Below are 24893 nucleotides of genomic sequence, written 5' to 3' on the forward strand. Positions count from 1 at the left end.
GAGATAACTGTGTGTGAAAGCCGTACTTCAACTATCTTGTTGGGAATTCAAAGTTTCTTTCCAGTAGGAATTTGCATTACATAAATACATATGGGGAGATTTAAGCTCCAACTCGTTTTTACAGTGAAAACTGCAGGAACTGAAAACTGGCACTGGGAAACAGACTGAGAAAGCAGAGCAAGTGTTTCCCGTGCAACCTGTTCCCTTTGTGCTAGTTGAACGAACGTCTCTCCTCATGCACATTTCTGAGAGTAAATTATGAGCGAAAGCGATCGTTCAACTAACTTGTTGGTAACAAAAAGATTCTTTTAATTTGTAAACTGCACTACATACTTATATATGGGGAGGTACTCGCTCCAAATCTGTTTTACAGTGAAACTGCAGGAACTTCAAACCTGGCACTAGGAAACAGAGTGATAAAGCAGAGTAAGTGTTTCTTCTGTCAACCGTTCCCTTTGTGCTAGTTGAACGAACGTCTCTCAACATGCTCAGTTCTGAGAGACAATTGTGTGTTAAAGCCGTACTTCATATAGAAAGTTGGGAACACAACGTTCCTTTTTAAATGGAAACTGCCCTACATACATATATATGATTAGGAACAAGCTCCAATTCGGTTTTACAGTGAAAACTGAAGGAACATCAAACCGGAACTTGGAAACAGACTGAGAAAGCAGAGTAATTGTTTCTTCTGCCAAATGTTCCGTTTGTGCTAGTTGAACGAACGTCTCTCCACGTGCTAATTTCTGAGCGATAAGTGTGTTTGAAAGCCGTCCTTCAACTAGTTTGTTGGGAACACAGTTTCTTTCATTTGGAAACTGCAATACTTACATATTATGGTGAAGTACAAGCTCGAACTCTGATTTACATTAAAAATTGCAGGAGCTTCAAACTGGCACTGGGAAACAGACTGAGAAATTAGAGTAAGTGTTTTTTCTCCAAACATTTCCCTTTTTACTTGTTGAACAAACGTCTCACCACATGCTATGTTCTGAGAGATAATTGTGTGTGAAAGCCGTACTTCAACTAGCTTGTTGGGATGGCAAAGTTTCTTTCCAGTGGGAAATTGCACTAAATAAATACATATATGGAGATACATGTTCCAACTCGGTTTTACACTGAAAACTGCAGTAACTGAAAACCGGCACTGGGAAACAGACTGAGAAAGCAGAGTATGTGTTACATCGGCAAACCTTTCATTATGCTAGTTAAACGAACGTCTCTCTACATGCTCAGGTCTGAAATATAAGTGTGTGTGAATGCAGTCCTTCACCTAGCTTGTTGGGAACACAAAGTTTCTTTTCATTTGGAAACTGCACTACATACATATACATGGGGAGATACAAGGCCCAACTCGGGTTTACAGTGAAAACTGCAGGAATTTCAAACCAGAACTGTGAAACAGTCTGAGAAAGCTGAGTAAATGTTTCTCCTGCTATCCGTTCCATTTGTGCTAGTTGAACCAACGTCTCTCCACATGCTCGGTTCTGAGAGCTAAGTGCATGTGAAAGCCATCCTTCAAATAGCTTGTTGGGAACACACAGTTTCTCTTCATTAGGAATCTGCACTACAAACATATATAAACGGAGATACTAGCTCCAACTCGGTTTTACAGTCAAAATTGCACGAGCTTCAAACCAGCACTGGGAAACAGACTGAGAAACCAGAGTAATTATTTCTCCTGCAAACCGTTCGCTTTTTGGTAGTTGAACGAACGTCTCTCCACATGCTCATTTATGAGATATAAGTGTGTGTGGAAGCCTTACTTCACCTAGATTGTTTGGAACACAAACTTTCTTTTCAGTTGGTACCTGCACTTCATATATATATATGGGAGATTATAGCTCCAAATTGGATTTACAGTGAAAATTGTAGGAGCTTCAAACTGGCACAGGGTAACAGACTGGGAATGCAGAGTAAGTGTTTCTCCTGCATCCCGTTTCATTTGTGCTAGTTGAACGAAATTCTCTCCACGTGCTCAGTTCTGAGTGATACGTGTGTGTGTGAAAGACGTTCTTGTACTAGCTTGTTGGGAAATGAATGCTTTTTTTCAGTTGGATACTGCACTACATACATACATATGGGGAGATACAAGCTCCAAACCAGGTTTACAGCGAAAACTACAAGATTTTCAAACCAGCAATTGGAAACAGACTATGAAATCAGAGTAAGTGTTTCACCTGCAACGCGTTTACTTTTTGATATTTGAAGGAACGTCTCTCCACATGCTCAGTTCAGAGAGAAAATTGTGTGTGAAAGCCGTCCTTCAACTAGCTTATTGGGAACTCACAGTTTCTCTTCATTAGGAATCTGCACTACATACATTTATAAACGGAGATACTAGCTCCAACTCGGTTTTACAGTCAAAATTGCACGAGCTTCAAACCGGCACTGGGAAACAGACTGAGAAACCAGAGTAATTATTTCTCCTGCAACCCGTTCCATTTGTGCTAGTTGAACGAACGTCTCTCAACATGCTCAGTTCTGAGAGATATGTTTGTTTGAATGCCGTACTTCAACTAGCTTGTTGGGAACACAAAGTTTCTTTTCATTTGGAAACTGCACTATGTACATATATATGGGCAGATACTAGCTCCAACTCACTTTTACACTGAAAATGCAGGAGATTCCAACAAGTACTGGGAAACAGAATGAGAAAGGATAGTAAATGTTTGTGCTGCAACATATTCTCTTTGTACTAGTTGAACGAACGTCTCACCACATGCTCATTTCTGAGAGTTAAGTGTGTGGGAAGCCATCCATCACCTAGCTTTCTGGGAACACAAAGTTTCTTTTCAGTTGGAAACTACACTACATACATATATATGTGGAGGTAGTAGCTCCAACACGGTTTTACTGTAAAAACTGCAGCAACTTCTAACTGGCAGTTGGAAGGAGCCTGAGAAATCAGAGTAAGTGTTTATCCTGCAACCCGTTCCCTTTGTGCAAGTTGAACGAACGTCTCTCCACATGCTATGTTCTGAGAGATAAGTGTGTGTGAAAGCCGTACTTCAACTAGCTTGTTGGGATGACAAAGTTTCTTTCCAGTGGGAAATTGCACTAAATAAATACATATGTGGAGATACATGTTCCAACTCGGTTTTACACTGAAAACTGCAGTAACTGAAAACCGGCACTGGGAAACAGAGTGAGAAAGCAGAGTATGTGTTACTTCGGCAAACCTTTCTTTATGCTAGGTAAACGAACGTCTCTCTACATGCTCAGTTCAGAAATATAAGTGTGTGTGAATGCAGTCCTTCACATAGCTTGTTGGGAACACAAAGTTTCTTTTTATTTGGAAACTACACTACATACATTTATATGTGGAGGTAGTAGCTCCAACACGGTTTTACTGTGAAAACTGCAAGAACGTCTACCTGGCAGTTGGAAGGAGCCTGAAAAATCAGTGTAAGTGTTTATCCTGCAACCCGTTCCCCTTTTGCAAGTTGAACGAACGTCTCTCCACATGATATGTTCTGAGAGATAACTGTGTGTGAAAGCCGTACTTCAACTAGCTTGTTGGGAAGTCAAAGTTTCTTTCCAGTAGGAAATTGCATTACATAAATACATATGGGGAGATACAAGCTCCAACTCGTTTTTACAGTGAAAACTGCAGGAACTGAAAACTGGCACTGGGAAACAGACTGAGAAAGCAGAACAAGTGTTTCCCGTGCAACCTGTTCCCTTTGTGCTAGTTGAACGAACGTCTCTCCTCATGCACATTTCTGAGAGTAAATTATGAGCGAAAGCGATCGTTCAACTAACTTGTTGGTAACAAAAAGATTCTTTTAATTTGTAAACTGCACTACATACTTATATAAGGGGAGGTACTCGCTCCAAATCTGTTTTACAGTGAAACTGCAGGAACTTCAAACCTGGCACTAGGAAACAGAGTGATAAAGCAGAGTAAGTATTTCTTCTGCCAACCGCTCCCTTTGTGCTAGTTGAACGAACGTCTCTCAACATGCACAGTTCTGAGAGACAATTGTGTGTTAAAGCCGTACTTCATATAGAAAGTTGGGAACACAAAGTTCCTTTTTAAATGGAAACTGCCCTACATACATATATATGTTTAGGAACAAGCTCCAATTCGGTTTTACAGTGAAAACTGAAGGAACATCAAACCGGAACTTGGAAACAGACTGAGAAAGCAGAGTAATTGTTTCTTCTGCCAAATGTTCCGTTTGTGCTAGTTGAACGAACGTCTCTCCACGTGCTAATTTCTGAGCGATAAGTGTGTTTGAAAGCCGTCCTTCAACTAGTTTGTTGGGAACACAGTTTCTTTCATTTGGAAACTGCAATACTTACATATATATGGTGAAGTACAAGCTCGAACTCTGATTTACATTAAAAATTGCAGGAGCTTCAAACCGGCACTGGGAAACAGACTGAGAAATTAGAGTAAGTGTTTTTTCTCCAAACATTTCCTTTTTACTTGTTGAACAAACGTCTCCCCACATGCTATGTTCTGAGAGATAATTGTGTGTGAAAGCCGTACTTCAACTAGCTTGTTGGGATGGCAAAGTTTCTTTCCAGTGGGAAATTGCACTAAATAAATACATATATGGAGATACATGTTCCAACTCGTTTTTACACTGAAAACTGCAGTAACTGAAAACCGGCACTGGGAAACATACTGAGAAAGCAGAGTATGTGTTACTTCAGCAAACCTTCCTTTATGCTAGTTAAACGAACGTCTCTCTACATGCTCAGGTCTGAAATATAAGTGTGTGTGAATGCAGTCCTTCACATAGCTTTTTGGGAACACAAATTTTCTTTTCAGTTGGAAACTGCATTTCATATATATATATGGAGGATACAAAGTCCAAATCGGATTTTCAGTGAAAATTTTAGCAGCTTCAAACTGGCACTCTGAAACAGACTGATAAAGCAGAGTAAGTGTTTCCCCTGCAACCTGTTCCCTTTGTGCTAGTTGAACGAACGTCTCTCCTCATGCTCATTTCTGAGAGTAAATTATGAGTGAAAGCGATTGTTCAACTAAATTGTTGGTAACGAAAAGTTACTTTTCATTTGTTGACAACACTACATACATATATATGGGGAGGTACTAGCTCCAAATCTGTTTTACAGTGAAACTTCAGGAACTTCAAATCGGCACTAGGAAACAGAGTGATAAAGCAGAGTAAGTGTTTCTTCTGCAAACGGTTCCATTTGTGCTAGCTGAAAGAAAGTCTCTCCACATGCTCAGATCTGAGAGTTTAGTGTGTGTGAAAACCGTCCTTCAACTAGCTGGTTTGGAACACAAAGTTTCTTTTCATTTGGAATCTGTACTGCATACATATATATATTGGGACGTACAAGCTCCAAACTTTTTAAATTGAAATATGTCGGAACTTCAAACCGGCACTTGGAAACAGAATGAGAAAGCAGAGTAGGTGTTTCTCCAGCAAACAGTTCCCTTTCTGCTAGTTGAACGATCGTCTCTCCACATGCTAAATTCTGAGAGGTAATTATGGGTCAAATCCGTACTTCAACTAGTTTGTTGGGAACACAATATTTCTTTTTAATTGGGATCTGCACTACACACTTATATATGTGGAGATACTACCTCTAACTCGGTAGTACAATGAAAATTGTAGGAGCTTCAAACTGGCACTGGGAAAGAGACTGAGAAATCAGAGTAATTGTTTTTCCTGCAAACCATTTCCTTTGTGCTAGTTGAACAAACGTCTCGCAACATGCTCAGTTCTGAGAGACAATTGTGTCTTAAAGCCGTACTTCATATAGAAGGTTGGGAACACAAAGTTCCTTTTTAATTTGAAACTGCCCTACATACATATATATGGTTAGGAACAAGCTCCAATTCGGTTTTACAGTGAAAACTGAAGGAACATCAAACCGGAACTTGGAAACAGACTGAGAAAGCAGAGTAAATATTTCTTCTGCAAAATGTTCCAATTGTGCTAGTTGAACGAACGTCTCTCCACATGCTCAGTTCAGAGAGATAAGTGTGTTTGAAAGCCGTCCTTCACCTAGATTTTTGGGAACACAGTTTCTTTCATTTGGAAAATGCAATACTTACATATATATGGTGAAGTACATGCTCCAACCCTGATTTACAGTGAAAATTGCAGGAGCTTCAAACCGGCACTGGGAAACAAACTGTGATACCAGAATAAATGGTTCCCCTGCAACACGTTCACTTTCTGCTAGTTGAAAGAACGTCTCTCCATATGCTCTTTTCAGAAATATAAGTGTGTGTGAATGGAGTCCTTCACCTTGCTTGTTGGGAACACAAAGTTTCTTTTCATTTGGAAACTGCACTACATACATATACATGGGGAGATACAAGGCCCAACACGGGTTTACAGTGAAAACTGCAGGAACTTCAAACCAGAACTGTGAAACAGTCTGAGAAAGCTGAGTAAATGTTTCTCCTGCTATCCGTTCCATTTGTGCTAGTTGAACCAACGTCTCTCCACATGCTCGGTTCTGAGAGCTAAGTGCATGTGAAAGCCATCCTTCAAATAGCTTGTTGGGAACACACAGTTTCTCTTCATTATGAATCTGCACTACAAACATATATAAACGGAGATACTAGCTCCAACTCGGTTTTACAGTCAAAATTGCACGAGCTTCAAACCAGCACTGGGAAACAGACTGAGAAACCAGAGTAATTATTTCTCCTGCAAACCGTTCGCTTTTTGGTAGTTGAACGAACGTCTCTCCACATGCTCATTTATGAGATATAAGTGTGTGTGGAAGCCTTACTTCACCTAGATTGTTTGGAACACAAACTTTCTTTTCAGTTGGTACCTGCACTTCATATATATATATGGGAGATTATAGCTCCAAATTGGATTTACAGTGAAAATTGTAGGAGCTTCAAACTGGCACAGGGAAACAGACTGGGAATGCAGAGTAAGTGTTTCTCCTGCATCCCGTTTCATTTGTGCTAGTTGAACGAAATTCTCTCCACGTGCTCAGTTCTGAGTGATACGTGTGTGTGTGAAAGACGTTCTTGTACTAGCTTGTTGGGAAATGAATGCTTTTTTTCAGTTGGATACTGCACTACATACATACATATGGGGAGATACAAGCTCCAAACCAGGTTTACAGTGAAAACTACAAGATTTTCAAACCAGCAATTGGAAACAGACTATGAAATCAGAGTAAGTGTTTCACCTGCAACGCGTTTACTTTTTGATATTTGAAGGAACGTCTCTCCACATGCTCAGTTCATAGAGAAAATTGTGTGTGAAAGCCGTCCTTCAACTAGCTTATTGGGAACTCACAGTTTCTCTTCATTAGGAATCTGCACTACATACATTTATAAACGGAGATACTAGCTCCAACTCGGTTTTACAGTCAAAATTGCACGAGCTTCAAACCGGCACTGGGAAACAGACTGAGAAACCAGAGTAATTATTTCTCCTGCAACCCGTTCCATTTGTGCTAGTTGAACGAACGTCTCTCAACATGCTCAGTTCTGAGAGATATGTTTGTTTGAATGCCGTACTTCAACTAGCTTGTTGGGAACACAAAGTTTCTTTTCATTTGGAAACTGCACTATGTACATATATATGGGCAGATACTAGCTCCAACTCACTTTTACACTGAAAATGCAGGAGATTCCAACAAGTACTGGGAAACAGAATGAGAAAGGATAGTAAATGTTTGTGCTGCAACATATTCTCTTTGTACTAGTTGAACGAATGTCTCACCACATGCTCATTTCTGAGAGTTAAGTGTGTGGGAAGCCATCCATCACCTAGCTTTCTGGGAACACAAAGTTTCTTTTCAGTTGGAAACTACACTACATACATATATATGTGGAGGTAGTAGCTCCAACACGGTTTTACTGTAAAAACTGCAGCAACTTCTAACTGGCAGTTGGAAGGAGCCTGAGAAATCAGAGTAAGTGTTTATCCTGCAACCCGTTCCCTTTGTGCAAGTTGAACGAACGTCTCTCCACATGCTATGTTCTGAGAGATAAGTGTGTGTGAAAGCCATACTTCAACTAGCTTGTTGGGAAGTCAAAGTTTCTTTCCAGTAGGAAATTGCATTACATAAATACATATGGGGAGATACAAGCTCCAACTCGTTTTTACAGTGAAAACTGCAGGAACTGAAAACTGGCACTGGGAAAAAGACTGAGAAAGCAGAACAAGTGTTTCCCGTGCAACCTGTTCCCTTTGTGCTAGTTGAACGAACGTCTCTCCTCATGCACATTTCTGAGTGTAAATTATGAGCGAAAGCGATCGTTCAACTAACTTGTTGGTAACAAAAAGATTCTTTTAATTTGTAAACTGCACTACATACTTATATATGGGGAGGTACTCGCTCCAAATCTGTTTTACAGTGAAACTGCAGGAACTTCAAACCTGGCACTAGGAAACAGAGTGATAAATCAGTGTAAGTGTTTCTACTGTCAACCGTTCCCTTTGTGCTAGTTGAACGAACGTCTCTCAACATGCTCAGTTCTGAGAGACAATTGTGTGTTAAAGCCGTACTTCATATAGAAAGTTGGGAACACAAAGTTCCTTTTTAAATGGAAACTGCCCTACATACATATATATGTTTAGGAACAAGCTCCAATTCGGTTTTACAGTGAAAACTGAAGGAACATCAAACCGGAACTTGGAAACAGACTGAGAAAGCAGAGTAATTGTTTCTTCTGCCAAATGTTCCGTTTGTGCTAGTTGAACGAACGTCTCTCCACGTGCCAATTTCTGAGCGATAAGTGTGTTTGAAAGCCGTCCTTCAACTAGTTTGTTGGGAACACAGTTTCTTTAATTTGGAAACTGCAATAATTACATATATATGGTGAAGTACAAGCTCGAACTCTGATTTACATTAAAAATTGCAGGAGCTTCAAACCGGCACTGGGAAACAGACTGAGAAATTAGAGTAAGTGTTTTTTCTCCAAACATTTCCCTTTTTACTTGTTTAACAAACGTCTCCCCACATGCTATGTTCTGAGAGATAATTGTGTGTGAAAGCCGTACTTCAACTAGCTTGTTGGGATGGCAAAGTTTCTTTCCAGTGGGAAATTGCACTAAATAAATACATATATGGAGATACATGTTCCAACTCGTTTTTACACTGAAAACTGCAGTAACTGAAAACCGGCACTGGAAAACAGACTGAGAAGGAAGAGTATGTGTTACTTCGGCAAACCTTTCTTTATGCTAGTTAAACGAACGTCTCTCTACATGCTCAGGTCTGAAATATAAGTGTGTGTGAATGCAGTCCTTCACATAGCTTGTTGGGAACACAAATTTTCTTTTCAGTTGGAAAGTGCATTTCATATATATATATGGAGGATACAAAGTCCAAATCGGATTTACAGTGAAAATTTTGGCAGCTTCAAACCGGCACTCTGAAAAAGACTGAGAAAGCAGAGTAAGTGTTTCTTCTGCAAACGGTTCCATTTGTGCTAGCTGAAAGAAAGTCTCTCCACATGCTCAGATTTGAGAGTTTAGTGTGTGTGAAAACCGTCCTTCAACTAGCTTGTTTGGAACACAAAGTTTCTTTTCATTTGGAATCTGTACTGCATACATATATATATTGGGACGTACAAGCTCCAAACTTTTTAAATTGAAATATGTCGGAACTTCAAACCGGCACTTGGAAACAGAATGAGAAAGCAGAGTAGGTGTTTCTCCAGCAAACAGTTCCCTTTCTGCTAGTTGAACGATCGTCTCTCCACATGCTAAATTCTGAGAGATAATTATGGGTCAAATCTGTACTTCAACTAGTTTGTTGGGAACACAATATTTCTTTTTAATTGGGATCTGCACTACACACTTATATATGTGGAGATACTACCTCTAACTCGGTAGTACAATGAAAATTGTAGGAGCTTCAAACTGGCACTGGGAAAGAGACTGAGAAATCAGAGTAATTGTTTTTCCTGCAAACCATTTCCTTTGTGCTAGTTGAACAAACGTCTCGCAACATGCTCAGTTCTGAGAGACAATTGTGTCTTAAAGCCGTACTTCATATAGAAGGTTGGGAACACAAAGTTCCTTTTTAATTTGAAACTGCCCTACATACATATATATGGTTAGGAACAAGCTCCAATTCGGTTTTACAGTGAAAACTGAAGGAACATCAAACCGGAACTTGGAAACAGACTGAGAAAGCAGAGTAAATATTTCTTCTGCAAAATGTTCCAATTGTGCTAGTTGAACGAACGTCTCTCCACATGCTCAGTTCAGAGAGATAAATGTGTTTGAAAGCCGTCCTTCACCTAGATTTTTGGGAACACAGTTTCTTTCATTTGGAAAATGCAATACTTACATATATATGGTGAAGTACATGCTCCAACACTGATTTACAGTGAAAATTGCAGGAGCTTCAAACCGGCACTGGGAAACAAACTGTGATACCAGAATAAATGGTTCCCCTGCAACACGTTCACTTTCTGCTAGTTGAAAGAACGTCTCTCCATATGCTCTTTTCAGAAATATAAGTGTGTGTGAATGGAGTCCTTCACCTAGCTTGTTGGGAACACAAATTTTCTTTTCAGTTGGAAACTGCATTTCATATATATATATGGAGGATACAAAGTCCAAATCGGATTTACAGTGAAAATTTTAGCAGCTTCAAACCGGCACTCTGAAACAGACTGAGAAAGCAGAGTAAGTGTTTCCCCTGCAACCTGTTCCCTTTGTGCTAGTTGAACGAACGTCTTTCCTCATGCTCATTTCTGAGAGTAAATTATGAGTGAAAGCGATTGTTCAACTAAATTGTTGGTAATGAAAAGTTACTTTTCAGTTGTTAACAGCACTACATACATATATATGGGGAGGTACTAGCTCCAAATCTGTTTTACAGTGAAACTTCAGGAACTTCAAACCGGCACTAGGAAACAGAGTGATAAAGCAGAGTAAGTGTTTCTTCTGCAAACGGTTCCATTTGTGCTAGCTGAAAGAAAGTCTCTCCACATGCTCAGATCTGAGAGTTTAGTGTGTGTGAAAACCGTCCTTCAACTAGCTTGTTTGGAACACAAAGTTTCTTTTCATTTGGAATCTTTACTGCATACATATATATATTGGGACGTACAAGCTCCAAACTTTTTAAATTGAAATATGTCGGAACTTCAAACCGGCACTTGGAAACAGAATGAGAAAGCAGAGTAGGTGTTTCTCCAGCAAACAGTTCCCTTTCTGCTAGTTGAACGATCGTCTCTCCACATGCTAAATTCTGAGAGGTAATTATGGGTCAAATCCGTACTTCAACTAGTTTGTTGGGAACACAATATTTCTTTTCAATTGGGATCTGCACTACACACTTATATATGTGGAGATACTACCTCTAACTCGGTAGTACAATGAAAATTGTAGGAGCTTCAAACTGGCACTGGGAAAGAGACTGAGAAATCAGAGTAATTGTTTTTCCTGCAAACCATTTCCTTTGTGCTAGTTGAACAAACGTCTCGCAACATGCTCAGTTCTGAGAGACAATTGTGTCTTAAAGCCGTACTTCATATAGAAGGTTGGGAACACAAAGTTCCTTTTTAATTTGAAACTGCCCTACATACATATATATGGTTAGGAACAAGCTCCAATTCGGTTTTACAGTGAAAACTGAAGGAACATCAAACCGGAACTTGGAAACAGACTGAGAAAGCAGAGTAATTATTTCTTCTGCAAAATGTTCCAATTGTGCTAGTTGAACGAACGTCTCTCCACATGCTCAGTTCAGAGAGATAAGTGTGTTTGAAAGCCGTCCTTCACCTAGATTTTTGGGAACACAGTTTCTTTCATTTGGAAAATGCAATACTTACATATATATGGTGAAGTACATGCTCCAACCCTGATTTACAGTGAAAATTGCAGGAGCTTCAAACCGGCACTGGGAAACAAACTGTGATACCAGAATAAATGGTTCCCCTGCAACACGTTCACTTTCTGCTAGTTGAAAGAACGTCTCTCCATATGCTCTTTTCAGAAATATAAGTGTGTGTGAATGGAGTCCTTCACCTAGCTTGTTGGGAACACAAAGTTTCTTTTCATTTGGAAACTGCACTACATACATATACATGGGGAGATACAAGGCCCAACTCGTGTTTACAGTGAAAACTGCAGGAACTTCAAACCAGAACTGTGAAACATTCTGAGAAATCTGAGTAAATGTTTCTCCTGCTATCCGTTCCATTAGTGCTAGTTGAACCAACGTCTCTCCACATGCTCGGTTCTGAGAGCTAAGTGCATGTGAAAGCCATCCTTCAAATAGCTTGTTGGGAACACACAGTTTCTCTTCATTAGGAATCTGCACTACAAACATATATAAACGGAGATACTAGCTCCAACTCGGTTTTACAGTCAAAATTGCACGAGCTTCAAACCGGCACTGGGAAACAGACTGAGAAACCAGAGTAATTATTTCTCCTGCAAACCGTTCGCTTTTTGGTAGTTGAACGAACGTCTCTCCACATGCTCATTTATGAGATATAAGTGTGTGTGGAAGCCTTACTTCACCTAGATTGTTTGGAATACAAACTTTCTTTTCAGTTGGTACCTGCACTTCATATATATATATGGGAGATTATAGCTCCAAATTGGATTTACAGTGAAAATTGTAGGAGCTTCAAACTGGCACAGGGAAACAGACTGGTAATCAGAGTAAGTGTTTGTTCTGCAACCCGTTTCATTTGTGCTAGTTGAACGAAAGTCTCTCCACGTGCTTAGTTCTGAGAAATAAGTGTGTGTGAAAGACGTTCTTGTACTAGCTTAATGGGAATTCAATGTTTTTTTCAGTTGGATACTGCACTACATACATACATATGGGGAGATACAAGCTCCAAACAAGGTTTTCAGTGAAAACTACAAGAGTTTGAAACCGGCAATGGAAAACAGACTATGAAATCAGAGTAATTGTTTCCCCTGCAACCCGTTTACTTTTTGATATTTGAAGGAACGTCTCTCCACATGCTCAGTTCTGAGAGATAATTGTGTGTGAAAGCCGTCGTTCAACTACCTTGTAGGGAACACACAGTTTCTCCTCATTAGGAATCTGCAATACATACATATATAAACGGAGATACAAGCTCCAACTCGGTTTTACAGTCAAAATTGCACGAGCTTCAAACCAGCACTGGGAAACAGACTGAGAAAGCAGAGTAATGTATTCTCCTGCAACCCGATCCCTTTGTGCTAGTTGAACAAACGTCTCTCCACGTGCTCAGTTCTGAGAGATAAGTGTGTGTGAAAGACGTCCTTCAAATTGCTTGTGGTGAAAACAAAGTTTCTATTCATTAGTAAACTGCACTACATACATATAAATGGGGTGATACAAGGCCTAAAACGGATTTACAGTGAAAACTGCAGGAACTTCACACCAGAACTCTGAAAAAGTCTGAGAAAGCTGATTAAGTGTTTCTACTGCTATCCGTTCCATTTGTGCTAGTTGAATGAACGTCTCTCCACATGCTCAGTTCTGAGAGCTAAGTGTGTGTGAAAGCCGTCCTTCAGCTAGCTTGTTGTTAACACACAGTTTCTCTTCATTAGGAATCTGCACTACATACATATGTAAACGGAGATACTAGCTCCAACTGGATTTTACAGTCAAAATTGCACGAGCTTCAAACCGGCACTGGGAAACAGACTGAGAATCCAGAGAAAATATTTCTCCTGCAAACCGTTCGCATTTTGGTAGTTGAACGAACGTCTCTCCACATGCTCATTTATGAGATATAAGTGTGTGTGGAAGCCTTACTTCACCTAGATTGTTTGGAACACAGACTTTCTTTTCAGTTGGTACCTGCACTTCATATATATATATGGGAGATTATAGCTCCAAATTGGATTTACAGTGAAAATTGTAGGAGCTTCAAACCGGCACTAGGAAACAGACTGGGAATGCAGAGTAAGTGTTTCTCCTGCATCCCGTTTCATTTGTGCTAGTTGAACGAAATTCTCTCCACGTGCTCAGTTCTGAGTGATATGTGTGTGTGTGAAAGACGTTCTTGTACTAGCTTGTTGGGAAATGAATGCTTTTTTTCAGTTGGATACTGCACTACATACATACATATGGGGAGATACAAGCTCCAAACCAGGTTTACAGCGAAAACTACAAGATTTTCAAACCAGCAATTGGAAACAGACTATGAAATCAGAGTAAGTGTTTCACCTGCAACGCGTTTACTTTTTGATATTTGAAGGAACGTCTCTCCACATGCTCAGTTCAGAGAGAAAATTGTGTGTGAAAGCCGTCCTTCAACTAGCTTATTGGGAACTCACAGTTTCTCTTCATTAGGAATCTGCACTACATACATTTATAAACGGAGATACTAGCTCCAACTCGGTTTTACAGTCAAAATTGCACGAGCTTCAAACCGGCACTGGGAAACAGACTGAGAAACCAGAGTAATTATTTCTCCTGCAACCCATTCCATTTGTGCTAGTTGAATGAACGTCTCTCAACATGCTCATTTCTGAGAGATATGTTTGTTTGAATGCCGTACTTCAACTAGCTTGATGGGAACACAAAGTTTCTTTTCATTTGGAAACTGCACTATGTACATATATATGGGCAGATACTAGCTCCAACTCACTTTTACACTGAAAATGCAGGAGATTCCAACAAGTACTGGGAAACAGAATGAGAAAGGATAGTAAATGTTTGTGCTGCAAAATATTCTCTTTGTACTAGTTGAACGAACGTCTCACCACATGCTCATTTCTGAGAGTTAAGTGTGTGGGAAGCCATTCATCACCTAGCTTTCTGGGAACACAAAGTTTCTTTTCAGTTGGAAACTACACTACATACATATATATGTGGAGGTAGTAGCTCCAACATGGTTTTACTGTAAAAACTGCAGCAACTTCTAACTGGCAGTTGGAAGGAGCCTGAGAAATCAGAGTAAGTGTTTATCCTGCAACCCGTTCCCTTTGTGCAAGTTGAACGAACGTCTCTCCACATGCTATGTTCTGAGAGATAAGTGGGTGTGAAAGCCGTACTTCAACTAGCTTGTTGGGATGGCAAAGTTTCTTTCCAGTGGGAAATTGCACTAAATAAATACATATGTGGAGATACATGTTCCAACTCGGTTTTACACTGAAAACTGCAGTAACTGAAAACCGGCACTGGGAAACAGACTGAGAAAGCAGAGTATGTGTTACTTCGGCAAACCTTTCTTTATGCTAGGTTAACGAACGTCTCTCTACATGCTCAGTTCAGAAATATAAGTGTGTGTGAATGCAGTCCTTCACATAGCTTGTTGGGAACACAAAGTTTCTTTTCATTTGGAAACTACACTACATACATATATATGTGGGGGTAGTAGCTCCAACACGGTTTTACTGTGAAAACTGCAAGAACTTCCAACTGGCAGTTGGAAGGAGCCTGAGAAATCAGTGTAAGTGTTTATCCTGCAACCCGTTCCATTTGTGCAAGTTGAACGAACGTCTCTCCACATGCTATGTTCTGAGAGATAACTATGTGTGAAAGCCGTACTTCAACTAGCTTGTTGGGAAGTCAAAGTTTCTTTCCAGTAGGAAATTGCATTACATAAATACATATGGGGAGATTCAAGCTCCAACTCGTTTTTACAGTGAAAACTGCAGGAACTGAAAACTGGCACTGGGAAACAGACTGAGAAAGCAGAGCAAGTGTTTCCCGTGCAACCTGTTCCCTTTGTGCTAGTTGAACGAACGTCTCTCCTCATGCACATTTCTGAGAGTAAATTATGAGCGAAAGCGATCGTTCAACTAACTTGTTGGTAACAAAAAGATTCTTTTAATTTGTAAACTGCACTACATACTTATATATGGGGAGGTACTCGCTCCAAATCTGTTTTACAGTGAAACTGCAGGAACTTCAAACCTGGCACTAGGAAACAGAGTGATAAAGCAGAGTAAGTGTTTCTTCTGCCAACCGTTCCCATTGTGCTAGTTGAACGAACGTCTCTCAACATGCTCAGTTCTGAGAGACAATTGTGTGTTAAAGCCGTACTTCATATAGAAAGTTGGGAACACAAAGTTCCTTTTTAAATGGAAACTGCCCTACATACATATATATGTTTAGGAACAAGCTCCAATTCGGTTTTACAGTGAAAACTGAAGGAACATCAAACCGGAACTTGGAAACAGACTGAGAAAGCAGAGTAATTGTTTCTTCTGCCAAATGTTCCGTTTGTGCTAGTTGAACGAACGTCTCTCCACGTGCCAATTTCTGAGCGATAAGTGTGTTTGAAAGCCGTCCTTCAACTAGTTTGTTGGGAACACAGTTTCTTTCATTTGGAAACTGCAATACTTACATATATATGGTGAAGTACAAGCTCGAACTCTGATTTACATTAAAAATTGCAGGAGCTTCAAACCGGCACTTGGAAACAGACTAAGAAATTAGAGTAAGTGTTTTTTCTCCAAACATTTCCCTTTTTACTTGTTGAACAAACGTCTCCCCACATGCTATGTTCTGAGAGATAATTGTGTGTGAAAGCCGTACTTCAACTAGCTTGTTGGGATGGCAAAGTTTCTTTCCAGTGGGAAATTGCACTAAATAAATACATATATGGAGATACATGTTCCAACTCGTTTTTACACTGAAAACTGCAGTAACTGAAAACCGGCACTGGGAAACAGACTGAGAAAGCAGAGTATGTGTTACTTCGGCAAACCTTTCTTTATGCTAGTTAAACGAACGTCTCTCTACATGCTCAGGTCTGAAATATAAGTGTGTGTGAATGCAGTCCTTCACATAGCTTGTTGGGAACACAAATTTTCTTTTCAGTTGGAAACTGCATTTCATATATATATATGGAGGATACAAAGTCCAAATCGGATTTACAGTGAAAATTTTAGCAGCTTCAAACCGGCACTCTGAAACAGACTGAGAAAGCAGAGTAAGTGTTTCCCCTGCAACCTGTTCCCTTTGTGCTAGTTGAACGAACGTCTCTCCTCATGCTCATTTCTGAGAGTAAATTATGAGTGAAAGCGATTGTTCAACTAAATTGTTGGTAACGAAAAGTTACTTTTCAGTTGTTAACAGCACTACATACATATATATGGGGAGGTACTAGCTCCAAATCTGTTTTACAGTGAAACTTCAGGAACTTCAAACCGGCACTAGGAAACAGAGTGAGAAAGCAGAGTAAGTGTTTCTTCTGCAAACGGTTCCATTTGTGCTAGCTGAAAGAAAATCTCTCCACATGCTCAGATCTTAGAGTTTAGTGTGTGTGAAAACCGTCCTTCAACTAGCTTGTTTGGAACACAAAGTTTCTTTTCATTTGGAATCTGTACTGCATACATATATATATTGGGACGTACAAGCTCCAAACTTTTTAAATTGAAATATGTCAGAACTTCAAACCGGCACTTGGAAACAGAATGAGAAAGCAGAGTAGGTGTTTCTCCAGCAAACAGTTCCCTTTCTGCTAGTTGAACGATCGTCTCTCCACATGCTAAATTCTGAGAGGTAATTATGGGTCAAATCCGTACTTCAACTAGTTTGTTGGGAACACAATATTTCTTTTCAATTGGGATCTGCACTACACACTTATATATGTGGAGATACTACCTCTAACTCGGTAGTACAATGAAAATTGTAGGAGCTTCAAACTGGCACTGGGAAAGAGACTGAGAAATCAGAGTAATTGTTTTTCCTGCAAACCATTTCCTTTGTGCTAGTTGAACAAACGTCTCGCAACATGCTCAGTTCTGAGAGACAATTGTGTCTTAAAGCTGTACTTCATATAGAAGGTTGGGAACACAAAGTTCCTTTTTAATTTGAAACTGCCCTACATACATATATATGGTTAGGAACAAGCTCCAATTCGGTTTTACAGTGAAAACTGAAGGAACATCAAACCGGAACTTGGAAACAGACTGAGAAAGCAGAGTAAATATTTCTTCTGCAAAATTTTCCAATTGTGCTAGTTGAACGAACGTCTCTCCACATGCTCAGTTCAGAGAGATAAGTGTGTTTGAAAGCCGTCCTTCACCTAGATTTTTGGGAACACAGTTTCTTTCATTTGGAAAATGCAATACTTACATATATATGGTGAAGTACATGCTCCAACCCTGATTTACAGTGAAAATTGCAGGAGCTTCAAACCGGCACTGGGAAACAAACTGTGATACCAGAGAAATGATTCCCCTGCATCACGTTCACTTTCTGCTATTTGAAAGAACGTCTCTCCATATGCTCTTTTCAGAAATATAAGTGTGTGTGAATGGAGACCTTCACCTAGCTTGTTGGTAACACAAAGTTTCTTTTCATTTGGAAACTGCACTACATACATATACATGGGGAGATACAAGGCCCAACTCGGGTTTACAGTGAAAACTGCAGGAACTTCAAACCAGAACTGTGAAACAGTCTGAGAAAGCTGAGTAAATGTTTCTCATGCTATCCGTTCCATTTGTGCTAGTTGAACCAACGTCTCTCCACATGCTCGGTTCTGAGAGTTAAGTGCATGTGAAAGACATCCTTCAAATAGCTTGTTGGGAACACACAGTTTCTCTTCATTAGGAATCTGCACTACAAACATATATAAACGGAGATACTAGCTCCAACTCGGTTTTACAGTCAAAATTGCACGAGCTTCAAACCGGCACTGGGAAACAGACTAAGAAACCAGAGTAATTATTTCTCCTGGAATCCGTTCCCTTTTTTGCTAGATGCACGACCGTCCCTCCACATGCTCAGTTATGAGATATAATTGTATGTGGAAGCCTTACTTCACCTAGATTGTTGGGAACACAAAGTTTCTTTTCAGTTGGAAACTGCACTACGTATATATATATGTGGATGTACTAGCACCAACACGTTATTACAGTGAAAACTGCAGGATCTTCAAACAAGCACTTGTAAGTGGACTGAGAAATCACAGTAATTGTTTCTCCTGCAACCCGTTCCGTTTGTGCTAGTTGAACGAACGTCTCTCCACATGCTCATTTCTGAGAGATAAGTGTGTGTTAAAGCCGTCCTTCAACTAGTTTGTTGGGAACACAAAGTTTCTTTTCATTTGGAACTGCTCTACATACAAATATATGGGGAGATACTAGCTCAAACTCAGATTTACAGAGAAAGCTGCTGGAGCTTCAAACCGGCCCTGGGTAACATACTGAGAAACCAGGGTAAGTGTTTCTCCTGCATCCTGTTCCCTTTGTGCATGTTGAACGAATATCTCTCCACATGCTTAGTTCTCCAAGATAAGTGTGTGTGAAAGCCAATCTTCACCTAGCTTGTTGGGAACACATAGTTTCTTTCCATTTGGAAAAAGCACTACGTACATATATATGGGGAGGTACATGCTCCAACACGTTTTTAAAGGGAAAACTGCAAGAAATTCAAAACTGCACATGGAAAAATCCTGAGAAGCAGAGTAAATGTTTCTCCTGCAAACTTTTTCCTTTGTGCTAGTGGAATGAACGTCTCTCCACATGCTCAGTTCTGAGTGATAAGTGTGTGTGAAAGCTGCCCTTCAAATAATTTGTTGGGAACATAAAGTTCCTTTTCATTTGGAAATTGCACTACATAAATATAAATGGGGATGTACAAGCCCCAACTCGATTTTACAGTGAAAACTGCAGGAACGTCAAACTGGCTCTTGGAAATAGACTGAGAAAGAAGTGTAAGGTATCCTCCTGCAACACGTTCCATTTGTGCTAGTTGAACGAACGTCTCCCCACGTGCTCAGTTCTGAGAGGTAACTGTGTGTTAAAGCCGTCCTTCACATATCTTGTTGGGAACAGAAAGATCTTTTCATTTCAAAGTGCACTACATTCTAATATATATGGGTAGATACAAACTACAACTCAGTTTTTTAGTGAAAACTGCAGGAAAATCAATCCAGCACATGGAATGGGACTGAGAATTCAGAGTTAGTATTTCTCATGCAACCCGTTCCATTTGTACAAGTTGAACGAATATTTCTCCACATGCTAAGTTCTGAGAGAAAAGTGTGTGTGAAAGCCGTACTTCAACTAGCTTGTTGAGAACACAAATTTCTTTTCAGTGGGAAACTGCACTTCCTAAATACATATGGGGAGATTCTTGCTCCAACTCGGTTTTAAAGTGATAATTGCAGGAGATTCAAACCGGCAATGGGAATCACACAGAGAAACCAGAGTTTTTCTCCAGCAAACCTTTCTCTTTGTGCTGGTTTAACGAACTTCTATCCACATTCTCAGTTATGAGAGATAAGTGTGTGTGCAAGCTGTCCTTCAACTAGCTTATTGGGAACACAAAATTTCTTTTAAGTTGGAAACTGCACTTTATACATATATATGGGAGATAATAGCTCCAAATTGGATTTACAGTGAAAATTGTAGGAGCTTCAAACTGGCACAGGGAAACAGACTGGTAATCAGAGTAAGTGTTTGTTCTGCAACCCGTTTCATTTGTGCTAGTTGAACGAAAGTCTCTCCACGTGCTTAGTTCTGAGAAATAAGTGTGTGTGAATGCCATCCTTGTACTAGCTTAATGGGAATTCAATGTTTTTCCAGTTGGATACTGCACTACATACATACATATGGGGAGATACAAGCTCCAAACAAGGTTTTCAGTGAAAACTACAAGAGTTTGAAACCGGCAATGGAAAACAGACTGTGAAATCAGAGTAATTGTTTCCCCTGCAACCCGTTTACATTTTGATATTTGAAGGAACGTCTCTCCACATGCTCAGTTCTGAGAGATAATTGTGTGTGAAAGCCGTCGTTCTACTAGCTTGTAGGGAACACACAGTTTCTCCTCATTAGGAATCTGCAATACATACATATATAAACGGAGATACAAGCTCCAACTCGGTTTTTCAGTCAAAATTGCACGAGCTTCAAACCAGCACTGGGAAACAGACTGAGAAAGCAGAGTAATATATTCTCCTGCAACCCGATCCCTTTGTGCTAGTTGAACAAACGTCTCTCCACGTGCTCAGTTCTGAGAGATAAGTGTGTGTGAAAGACGCCCTTCAAATTTCTTGTGGTGTAAACAAAGTTTCTATTCATTTGGAAACTGCACTACATACATATAAATGGGGAGATACAAGGCCTAACACGGGTTTACAGTGAAAACTGTAGGAACTTCACACCAGAACTGTGAAAAAGTCTGAGAAACTGAGTAAGTGTTTCTACTGCTATCCGTTCCATTTGTGCTAGTTGAACGAACGTCTTTCCACATGCCCAGTTCTGAGAGCTAAGTGTGTGTGAAAGCCGTCCAACTAGCTTGTTGTTAACACACAGTTTCTCTTCATTAGGTATCTGCACTACATACATATGTAAACGGAGATACTAGCTCCAACTGGATTTTACAGTCAAAATTGCACGAGCTTCAAACCGGCACTGGGAAACAGACTGAGATACCAGAGAAAATATTTCTCCTGCAAACCGTTCGCTTTATGGTAGTTGAACGAACGTCTCTCCACATGCTCATTTATGAGATATTAATGTGTGTGGAAGCCTTACTTCACCTAGATTGTTTGGAACACAGACTTTCTTTTCAGTTGGTACCTGCACTTCATATATATATATAGGAGATTATAGCTCCAAATTGGATTTACAGTGAAAATTGTAGGAGCTTCAAACCAGCACTAGGAAACAGACTGGGAATGCAGAGTAAGTGTTTCTCCTGCATCCCGTTTCATTTGTGCTAGTTGAACGAAATTCTCTCCACGTGCTCAGTTCTGAGTGATACGTGTGTGTGTGAAAGACGTTCTTGTACTAGCTTGTTGGGAAATGAATGCTTATTTTCAGTTGGATACTGCACTACATACATACATATGGGGAGATACAAGCTCCAAACCAGGTTTACAGCGAAAACTACAAGAGTTTCAAACCGGCAATTGGAAACAGACTATGAAATCAGAGTAAGTGTTTCACCTGCAATGCGTTTACTTTTTGATATTTGAAGGAACGTCTCTCCACATGCTCAGTTCAGAGAGAAAATTGTGTGTGAAAGCCGTCCTTCAACTAGCTTATTGGGAACTCACAGTTTCTCTTCATTAGGAATCTGCACTACATACATTTATAAACGGAGATACTAGCTCCAACTCGGTTTTACAGTCAAAATTGCACGAGCTTCAAACCGGCACTGGGAAACAGACTGAGAAACCAGAGTAATTATTTCTCCTGCAACCCGTTCCATTTGTGCTAGTTGAACGAACGTCTCTCAAAATGCTCAGTTCTGAGAGATATGTTTGTTTGAATGCCGTACTTCAACTAGCTTATTGGGAACACAAAGTTTCTTTTCATTTGGAAACTGCACTACGTACATATATATGGGCAGATACTAGCTCCAACTCACTTTTACACTGAAAATGCAGGAGATTCCAACAAGTACTGGGAAACAGAATGAGAAAGGATAGTAAATGTTTGTGCTGCAACATATTCTCTTTGTACTAGTTGAACGAACGTCTCACCACATGCTCATTTCTGAGAGTTAACTGTGTGGGAAGCCTTCCATCACCTAGCTTTCTGGGAACACATAGTTTCTTTTCAGTTGGAAACTACACTACATACATATATATGTGGAGGTAGTAGCTCCAACACGGTTTTACTGTAAAAACTGCAGCAACTTCTAACTGGCAGTTGGAAGGAGCCTGAGAAATCAGAGTAAGTGTTTATCCTGCAACCCGTTCCCTTTGTGCAAGTTGAACGAACGTCTCTCCACATGCTATGTTCTGAGAGATAAGTGTGTGTGAAAGCCATACTTCAACTAGATTTTTGGGATGGCAAAGTTTCTTTCCAGTGGGAAATTTCACTAAATAAATACATATGTGGAGATACATGTTCCAACTCGGTTTTACACTGAAAACTGCAGTAACTGAAAACCGGCACTGGGAAACAGACTGAGAAAGCAGAGTATGTGTTACTTCGGCAAACCTTTCTTTATGCTAGGTAAACGAATGTCTCTCTACATGCTCAGTTCAGAAATATAAATGTGTGTGAATGCAGTCCTTCACATAGCTTGTTGGGAACAAAAAGTTTCTTTACATTTGGGAACTACACTACATACATATGTGGAGGTAGTAGCTCCAACACGGTTTTACTGTGAAAACTGCAAGAACTTCTAACTGGCAGTTGGAAGGAGCCTGAGAAATCAGTGTAAGTGTTTATCCTGCAACCCGTTCCCTTTGTGCAAGTTGAACGAACGTCTCTCCACATGCTATGTTCTGAGAGAGAACTGTGTGTGAAAGCCGTACTTCAACTAGCTTGTTGGGAAGTCAAAGTTTCTTTCCAGTAGGAAATTGCATTACATAAATACATATGGGGAGATACAAGCTCCAACTCGTTTTTACAGTGAAAACTGCAGGAACTGAAAACTGGCACTGGGAAACAGACTGAGAAAGCAGAGCAAGTGTTTCCCGTGCAACCTGTTCCCTTTGTGCTAGTTGAACGAACGTCTCTCCTCATGCACATTTCTGAGAGTAATTTATGAGCGAAAGCGATCGTTCAACTAACTTGTTGGTAACAAAAAGATTCTTTTAATTTGTAAACTGCACTACATACTTATATATGGGGAGGTACTCGCTCCAAATCTGTTTTACAGTGAAACTGCAGGAACTTCAAACCTGGCACTAGGAAACAGAGTGATAAAGCAGAGTAAGTGTTTCTTCTGTCAACCGTTCCCTTTGTGCTAGTTGAACGAACGTCTCTCAACATGCTCAGTTCTGAGAGACAATTGTGTGTTAAAGCCGTACTTCATATAGAAAGTTGGGAACACAAAGTTCCTTTTTAAATGGAAACTGCCCTACATACATATATATGTTTAGGAACAAGCTCCAATTCGGTTTTACAGTGAAAACTGAAGGAACATCAAACTGGAACTTGGAAACAGACTGAGAAAGCAGAGTAATTGTTTCTTCTGCCAAATGTTCCGTTTGTGCTAGTTGAACGAACGTCTCTCCACGTGCTAATTTCTGAGCGATAAGTGTGTTTGAAAGCCGTCCTTCAACTAGTTTGTTGGGAACACAGTTTCTTTCATTTGGAAACTGCAATACTTACATATATATGGTGAAGTACAAGCTCGAACTCTGATTTACATTAAAAATTGCAGGAGCTTCAAACCGTCACTGGGAAACAGACTGAGAAATTAGAGTAAGTGTTTTTTCTCCAAACATTTCCCTTTTTACTTGTTGAACAAACGTCTCCCCACATGCTAATTTCTGAGAAATAAGTGTTTGTGAATGCCGTCTTTCACATAGCTTGTTGGGATCAAAAAGTTTCTTTTTATTTGGAAGCTACACTACATACATATATATGTATATGTCGTAGCTCCAACACGGTTTTACTGTAAAAACTGCAAGTACTTCTAACTGGCAGTTGGAAGGAGTCTGAGAAATCAGAGTAAGTGTTTATCCTGCAACCCGTTCCCTTTGTGCAAGTTGAACGAACGTCTCACCACATGCTATGTTCTGAGAGATAATTGTGTGTGAAAGCCGTACTTCAATTAGCTTGTTAGGAAGTCAAATAATGTTTCCAGTTGGAAATTGCATTACATAAATACATATGGGGAGATACAAGCTCCAATTCGGTTTTACAGTGAAAACTGCAGGAACTGAAAACTGGCACTTGGAAACAGACTGACAAAGCAGATTATGGTTTCCCGTGCAAACTGTTCCCTTTGTGCTATTTGAACGAACGTCTGTCCTCATGCTCATTTCTGAGAATAAATTATAAGAGAAAGCGATCGTTCAACTAACTTGTTGGTAACAAAAAGTTTCTTTTAAATTGATAACTACTCTACATACATATATATGGGGCGGTACTAGATCCAAATCTATTTTACAGTGAAACTGCAGGATCTTCAAACCGGCCCTAGAAAACACAGTGAAAAAGCAGAGTAAGTGTTTCTTCTGCAAACCTTTCCCTTTGTGCTAGTTGAACGAACGTCTCTCCACATGCTCAGATCTGAGAATTAAGTGTGTGTGAAATCCGCCCTTCAAATAGCTTGTTGGGAACACAAAGTTTCTTTTCAGTTGCAAA

Source organism: Camelus bactrianus, chromosome 9 (assembly GCF_048773025.1).
Source record: "Camelus bactrianus isolate YW-2024 breed Bactrian camel chromosome 9, ASM4877302v1, whole genome shotgun sequence".
Lineage (NCBI taxonomy): Eukaryota > Metazoa > Chordata > Mammalia > Artiodactyla > Camelidae > Camelus > Camelus bactrianus.